We start from the raw sequence: 7360 nt of genomic DNA on the forward strand, positions 1-7360 counted from the left end.
CTAGGGTCAATGGATGCCCCTCTTACATTTGTTGGCCAGGGAGGGGCCATGTGAATGGATCAGTGTGCATTTGGAGATTCAGTAATGAGTGATTCACAGATTCCAAGACCAAAAGGGACCATTGTGATCATCTAGTCTGACATCCTGTATAACACAGGCCATAGAAATTCCCCCAAATATATCCCATAGCATAGGAAAACATCCAATCTTAATGTAGAGAGGCAGAGTGGCCTCTGTCTAAGTCTGAGTGAGAGGGACCACTTTCCACCTCCTGGTGGGCGGAGCCAGGCCAGGATTATCCCTTGCGCTGGAAGCTGAGAGGCAGGACAGGAAGGATAAGAAGCAGAGCCTCCAGCTCAGTTGGGAGAGAGCCAGGAAAGGAGTTGGACACCTCCACCTTGTTGCTGGCCTCTGGAACAGGGACCACGCTGAACCAACCCCTGTTCCTGGAGGAGGAACCCAAGGAGCTGCCGGGACTGCAGTCCGACGAGTACTCTAGGACTGCTGGCTACCAAGTACGCAGGAGACAGAGGACCCTCGAACTACAGAGCCCTATCCCTGGAGTGAGGTAGGAAGAAGGCAAGGAAAAACAAACAGTAGTCCAGTTTTGCTGTTTGGGGTGGCAGCTTCCCCACCTTAGGCTGAACAGCCTGTGTTTGTCTGCTGTCTGCCTAGCTGGAGAGCTGGGCCTTAGACTGCTGTTGCTCTGCCCCGCCCAAAGGACTGAGCCAGACTGTGTGTGTTTGCTGTCTGCCCCAGCCCAAAAGCTGGGTCATAGACTGCCTGTTGCTGTGCGCCAGACAGAGAGTCAGAGCTCTGATGATATTGATTGCTGGCCAGAGATCTAGGCTAATGACTGCCTATTGCCCTGTCCTACCCAGAGGGTCAGGGCCCTGACTCTGTCGATTGCAGCCTGCCCTAGTGTGACCGGGGTCCCATTAAGGGCCAGCTGAGGTCACTCAAATAGGGTGAAGTGCAAAGAATGGGGCAGATAATCCCCAAAGCTGGTGGATATTTTAATACTTAGATTTACCAAGCCAGCATAAAACAGCTTCTTTATTACCTCTCTGGTTGCCCAGAAGCCAACAACACAGTTCCCTTGAAGTAAAACCCAGTCTCAGGGCTCCATCCAGGTACCCAAGTCAAATATGATGAAGATTTCTGAAAATCTTATTTCATCATATAAAAGAAAGGTTCTACCAATCCCAAAAGATCAGACACAGTACCTCCCAAGTTAATGAATATTCCAGAGCTTATCCAACTACACACTCACAGCCAATTCTTATTAACGAAAATAAAATTTATTAAAAAGAAAAGAGAGAGATTATGGTTAAAAGATCAAAATACATACAGACATGAGTTCAGTTCCTGAAGTTCAGATTCATAGCAGAGATGGTGAACTTTGTAGTTGCAAAGAGTTCCTTTAGAATTTAGTCCATAGGTTATAGCCAATGTCCAATATCATCTTCATAACTGGGATTTCAATCTGGTGACTTAAACTTCCCCTGATGAAGCTTAAGCAGATCTGAAATAAGAAGGATTGGGACCCAAACATTTTTTGTACAATTCAGGTCTTCTTTGACAAGTGGGAGTCCCTCAGGGAACAATAGGTAATTAGGGTGATTTTGAAGCAGGTTCATCACCGGTACTTAACTATATGAATTAACATAAGGCAATTGCCTGTTTTTCCACCATTCACAGGTGATTTGCTATACACTTCAAAGAGAGATTAATACAGTGATTTCCTATGTTTATAGTTCATTTAAATGCTAGGAAGTTCTTTTGATCTCTGAATTAACAGAATACAGCATAGATGGACTGTTGATTACATTATTGACCATTTCCCATATATATGTAAATACACAAAAACAAACATTATCTCCCCATATGTTTTTAAGGGTTTAATTTGAGTCATTCATCCTGCAGGATGTTTAACCGTTTCTGGCCATGCAACACACCTGCCCAGAGGGCCAGAGCACTAGACTGTATTTTCTATGCCACCCTAGCCAGCAGGCTTTGGGCTGAAAACTGCTCCTTGCTCTGCCTTGACCTGGGGCCCAGAACACCCAACTGTATCTGCTGGCTGCCCTAGCTTGGAGGCTAGACTAAGGACTGATTGCCAAAGGGCTAGGGCTATAGACTGGTGATGTGCTAATTCCCCTGCTGATAGACTTTGGCTGCTATGACCTAGTGAGGAGGAGTCACCTCCCGCTGAGCCTGAGGGGGGAGGATGACCCCCAACTCACAACACTTGATTTTTAAAATAGTTAGTGATGGAGAATCCACCACAACCTTAGAGAGTTGTTCCAATGTTGTTAATTACCCTCACTGTTAAAAATATTCACCTTATTTCCAGTCTGAATTTATCTTGCTTCAACTTCCAGCCACTGGATCATGTTACACCTTTCTCTGCTAGACTGAAGAGCCCATTATCAAATATTTGTTCTGCATGTAGTTGTTTATAGACTGTAATCAAGTCACCCCTTAATCTTCTCTTCGTTAAGTTAAATAGATTGAGCTCTTTGAGTATATCACTAGAAGGCACGTTTTCTAATCCCATAATCATTCTAGTGGCTCTATTGAGAACCTTTTACAATTTTTCAACATTCTTCTTGAATTGTGGACACCAGAACTGGATGCAGTATTTCAGCAGTAGTCTGACAAGTATCAAATACTGAGGTAAAATAACCTCTTTATTCCTACTCAAGATTCCCCTGTTTATGCATCCAAGAATTGTATTAGCTTCTTAGGCTAAAGTTTAACACATGTTCAGCTGATTAGCCACCATGATCCCCAAATCTTTTTTTACTCACTGCTTCCCAGAATAGAGTCCCACATCCTCTAGGTATGGCATATGTTCTTTGTTCCTAGATATGTACATTTATATTTAATTATATTAAAACAAGTATTGTTTTCTGGAACCCAGTTTACCACATGATCCAGATTGCTTTGTATCAGTGACCTGCCCTCTTCATTTTGACCACTCCCCCAATTTGGTCGTCATCTTCAAACTTTATCAGTGATGATTTTAAGTTTTCTTCCAGGTCATTAATAAAAATGTTAAATAGCACAGGGCTTAGAACAGATCCCTGCAGGGCCCCACTAGAAGCACACCTGTTCAACAAAGATCCCCCATTTACAGTTATATTTTGAGACCTATCAGTTATACATTTTTAAATCCATTTAACGTGTGCCATATCAATTTTATACCTTTCTAGTTTTCTTAATCACAATGTCATGCTGTAGCAAGTCAAATGCCTTTCAGAAGTCTAAGCATATTACATCAAAACCTTTGATTACCTTTATCAACCAAATTTGTAATCTCATAAAAATTCAAATTAGTTTGACAATATCTGTTTTTCAGCAACCCATGTTGATTGACATTAATTATATTACTCTCCTTTGAGTCTTTATTAATGAAGTCCCATATGAGCCACTCCACTCAGTGTCTGACTGACAAGGCTTATAATTACCTGGGTCATCCCATTTACCCTTTTTAAATATTGGCACAACATTAGCTTTCTTCCAGTCTTCTAGAACTTCCCTGGTGTTCCAAGACTTACTGAAAATCTGCTTTAACGGTCCAGCCAGCTCTTTTAAAACTCTTGGATGCAGAGATGACTGGTGCTTCCGCATGCTGGGGGCCACAAGCTAAAGGGGAGGACATGTGACAGCCACGTGTCTCCCTACCCAGTCACCCCAGCCCTGTGCCCATCCTTGGGCCACAGCGCTTTCCCTGCCCCATGTTACCTGCAGAGGGGGGGCCTCTCTGTACTTCTCTCCCTGTGCCTCTTCTCCGGCATGTTCGGCCACTCTCCATGGCATCTGGATGGAGAGTGGGATGCAGCCGCTTCTGTCTGAGAGAGCCTGGCTGGGAGGCAGAGCAGGCTCTGTCAGGCAGAAGCGGTTCCATCCCACTCCTCGCCCAGCTGCCAGGGAAAGTGGCCCAACGTGCTGGGGGAGAGGCATAGGGAGAGAAGGACAGAGCCCCTCTCCTTCCCCACCCCCAGCAGGCCAATCTGTATCTCCCCCGTACACATCGCCTCTGCTTGGATGCAAGTTATCCAGACCTGCTAATTTTAAAACATCTAACATTAGTAGCTGATGTTTAACATCCTACTGAGATACCAATGGAATGGAAAGAGTATTACCATATATGACATGTTTTTTCCCAATTATAGAAGAGAAATATTTTTGGGTGGAGCTAAGGATTAGGACAAAAAGAGATTGCATGGATACAGGTAATTTTCCAGGGGCTGAGTGTAATTTTGCTGGAGATGACACAGCGGAGGGTCTGGCAGGGGAGCTGCCTGGCTTTCACAGATGAACAAGGCCAAGAGAGGGGTAAATCAGCTGGTGGCTAAATAATATGGATGGGAAAGGTCTATGATTGTCTATGTCTGTGACTGGAGAGTGAATATAGCTTTGGGTGCTATTAGAGAAAGAATTGTTAACATGCTGGGAATACAGCTTGGGAGAGGCAACCAAGCAAATTCCTGGTACCTCCTGGTGGCAAGTGCTTAGTGCAGGTAATTGTTCAAATGTGTATGGGGAGGGGTGTCCAATACTTTGATAAACCAGAACTGGAAGCAGATTAGGAGAAGGCATCTTTCCAGTGGGGTTGGGGCTCCTAATGTCTGGTACATTGAGGGGCTATGCTCCTTCTTCACACCCTTAATGCTTGTGTGAGGTGAGGGTAATGGGAACCGGGTTAACGGGAGGGGGGCTGATGGCTGCTCTCCACCAGGTGGAATGGATTACCAAGGAGGGATGACCTGCACTGGGCAAGTTATTGCCAGATCTGTTATTTAACAAAGTTGCAGCCTGGTTAAACTGCATGTTTCAGAGATTACTAGCTCTAGAAATATTAAATGGTAACTAAAAGCATTTTTGGATTTGACTTGTTTTCTGGCTCACAATGTACAGAATATGTGGGTCATATTGTCTGGACTGAACATTAACATGAATTCCTTTTAAGACTCCTCCATGGTTTTGGTTTTTGGTGGAATGCTTTTATGTGACACTGCTTTGCTTCCATACCTGCTGCTCTCTATCAAGACAAAAATATTTACACCATTTGTTAGTTTTTCATAGAAAATGTACGCAAGATTGAACTGGGGGTGAAGGGTACTTGGACTATACTTTTAATTGTAGAGCCTGTATCTGTTTTTGTTAATTGATATCAACTATGATATTTTTCAAATAGAATTAATGCAGTTTTATATTTTTAATGTATTTACTCTGGATTCTCCATTTTTCAGGATATTCAGCAACATAAAATGGTGCAGCTTATAATTTCTCCCAAGGTAGCTCACATGCACTAACGCATATTTCAATTGCTAAGATATGTATCCATTCTTGCCATTTGCTGTTGTGATTTATATAGCATTGCTGCCATGTAACTAGAATCAGAAATGGAATTAAAGAAAACCACCAGTGTTGGCTAATTTGCCACCTATTCATGTGAATGCTGGTTTCCAATGAAGAGGCCCAGCAACCATGCCATTTCTCCTTCTTCTCCCTCCACCCCCAGAAGGTCCTATGGATGGAATTGGTTGTGCTGCACAAAGTGTAATCAATAGTGACTGGTGCGCTTCAAAAATCATAGGAGGAGGGTGAGCAGAAGGGGGGAGAGAGAGGTGTCGCTGCCAGTCACTAAACAGATCAGTGGGTTAACTGGAGATGGTCAAAAATATTTCATCAAGACATTTTTTTGATTAAAATAGAATTTTTATGATTTTTTTTTATTTTGGTCAATTATTTTTTTCATTTTTTTCCAATTACAAACTGGAAACTGAAAACCAAAAATGCTCACTAAAAATATTCTAGTTCTGGTAATGTTTAGGGGTTTCAGTTTTTGCAATTTTTACCAAGAACGTTTTTGAAAACCATTTTTTTCAGTTTTGATTTTCCATCAAAAAGAAAAATGTCATGAGAAATTTCAAAGAAAAAACAAAAAAAAAAATTTCAAAATCTCCTGCCAAACATAATTGGTCTTTTTCAACCAGTTAGTCTAGTAATTATCTAACAGAAGGTCAGGGTTCCACATTCTTCTGCCCTAGCTCTACTCTCTGTGCTCCCTGTCACCTCATCCCTGAACTCAATCTGGCAGCTCCTAGGCCAGATTGTTGGAATAGGAGTCCCCAGCCACCTGAAGCAATCCCCACTCTCTTCACAAGGTGGAGCCTTTGAGCAGGGGGATGATAAATTAGGTTTTTTTCAGGCTTGAAGCATAACAGCCGCTGCCTGTCTTGTCTGCTCTCTTGCTTTGTACCGCCCCTGATGTCATCACAGCCCCTTTTTTCAACCAGGGTCTGCAGAACCAAAGTATGATCTGCAACTGAAAAGCTAGATTGTATTTAAAAATAAACAGTTAGGGTTTGGTTCTGCTCTGGACTTTTGCTCTTGGCCCAGTCATTTGAATGGTGGTGAATTGAACCATTTAAGAGAGATATGTGGTGCATATTATTATATTCATATTCATGGGTTCCTGGTGCATAGTACAATTACCACCAGTATAATATGATGCCACTGAAAAGGTTAAGTAATTTGAATGCTAATATCATTCTTATTTTTAAACCAGTTCCTTTCAAATGTGTCATACGCACTTGTCCTCATCCAAGATTAACGACATGACAAGTTTGAACTTTTAAAAGCAAGCCACTGAAGTTATTGGGAGAGCATAAAAAGGTCACATTGCTTTGGACAAAAAAGAAACCTGTAAGCTTTCCCCAGCCCCATGAGGCAGAAGTGGCATATCTACCCAAGTTTCCTGAAACTTTCCAAAAGAATGTAAAGATCAAATGAGAGAAAATTAGCCCAAAAGGGGTGGGTTGGTTAGCTAGTTGATTGTATGAAAACTAGAATAGAATAGAATGTGTTCTGCAATTTTATTACTTCTGGTGAGACATGTTCTGACTCTTCCTCCTTCCATTTTGTTCTTTAATTTCCTTTGTTTTCTAAGAACTAAAACACATCAGTGCCAATTCCCCATGGCACCTGACCCTTTCTTTACACTACTTTGGCCATGAAGGGGTTAGAAATGGCTGCAGGGAAGCCTCTCACCCTCACCCCCATGTAAGGGCCAATCCCTGGATGGTGTAGCAGGGGTCGGCCACCTCTGGCACGCGGCTTGCCAGGGTAAGCACCCTGGCGGGCCGGGCCAGTTTGTTTACCTGCCGCGTCCGCAGGTTCGGCCAATCGCGGCTCCCACTGGCCACGGTTCTCTATCCCAGGCCAATGGGGGGGGTGGGAAGCTGCAGCCAGCACATCCCTCGGCCTGCACCGCTTCCCGCAGCCCCCATTGGCCTGGGATGGCGAACCGTGGCCAGTGGGAGCTGCGGTCAGCTGAACCTGCCGA

Source organism: Mauremys mutica, chromosome 1, assembly GCF_020497125.1.
Source record: "Mauremys mutica isolate MM-2020 ecotype Southern chromosome 1, ASM2049712v1, whole genome shotgun sequence".
NCBI classification, from domain to species: domain Eukaryota; kingdom Metazoa; phylum Chordata; order Testudines; family Geoemydidae; genus Mauremys; species Mauremys mutica.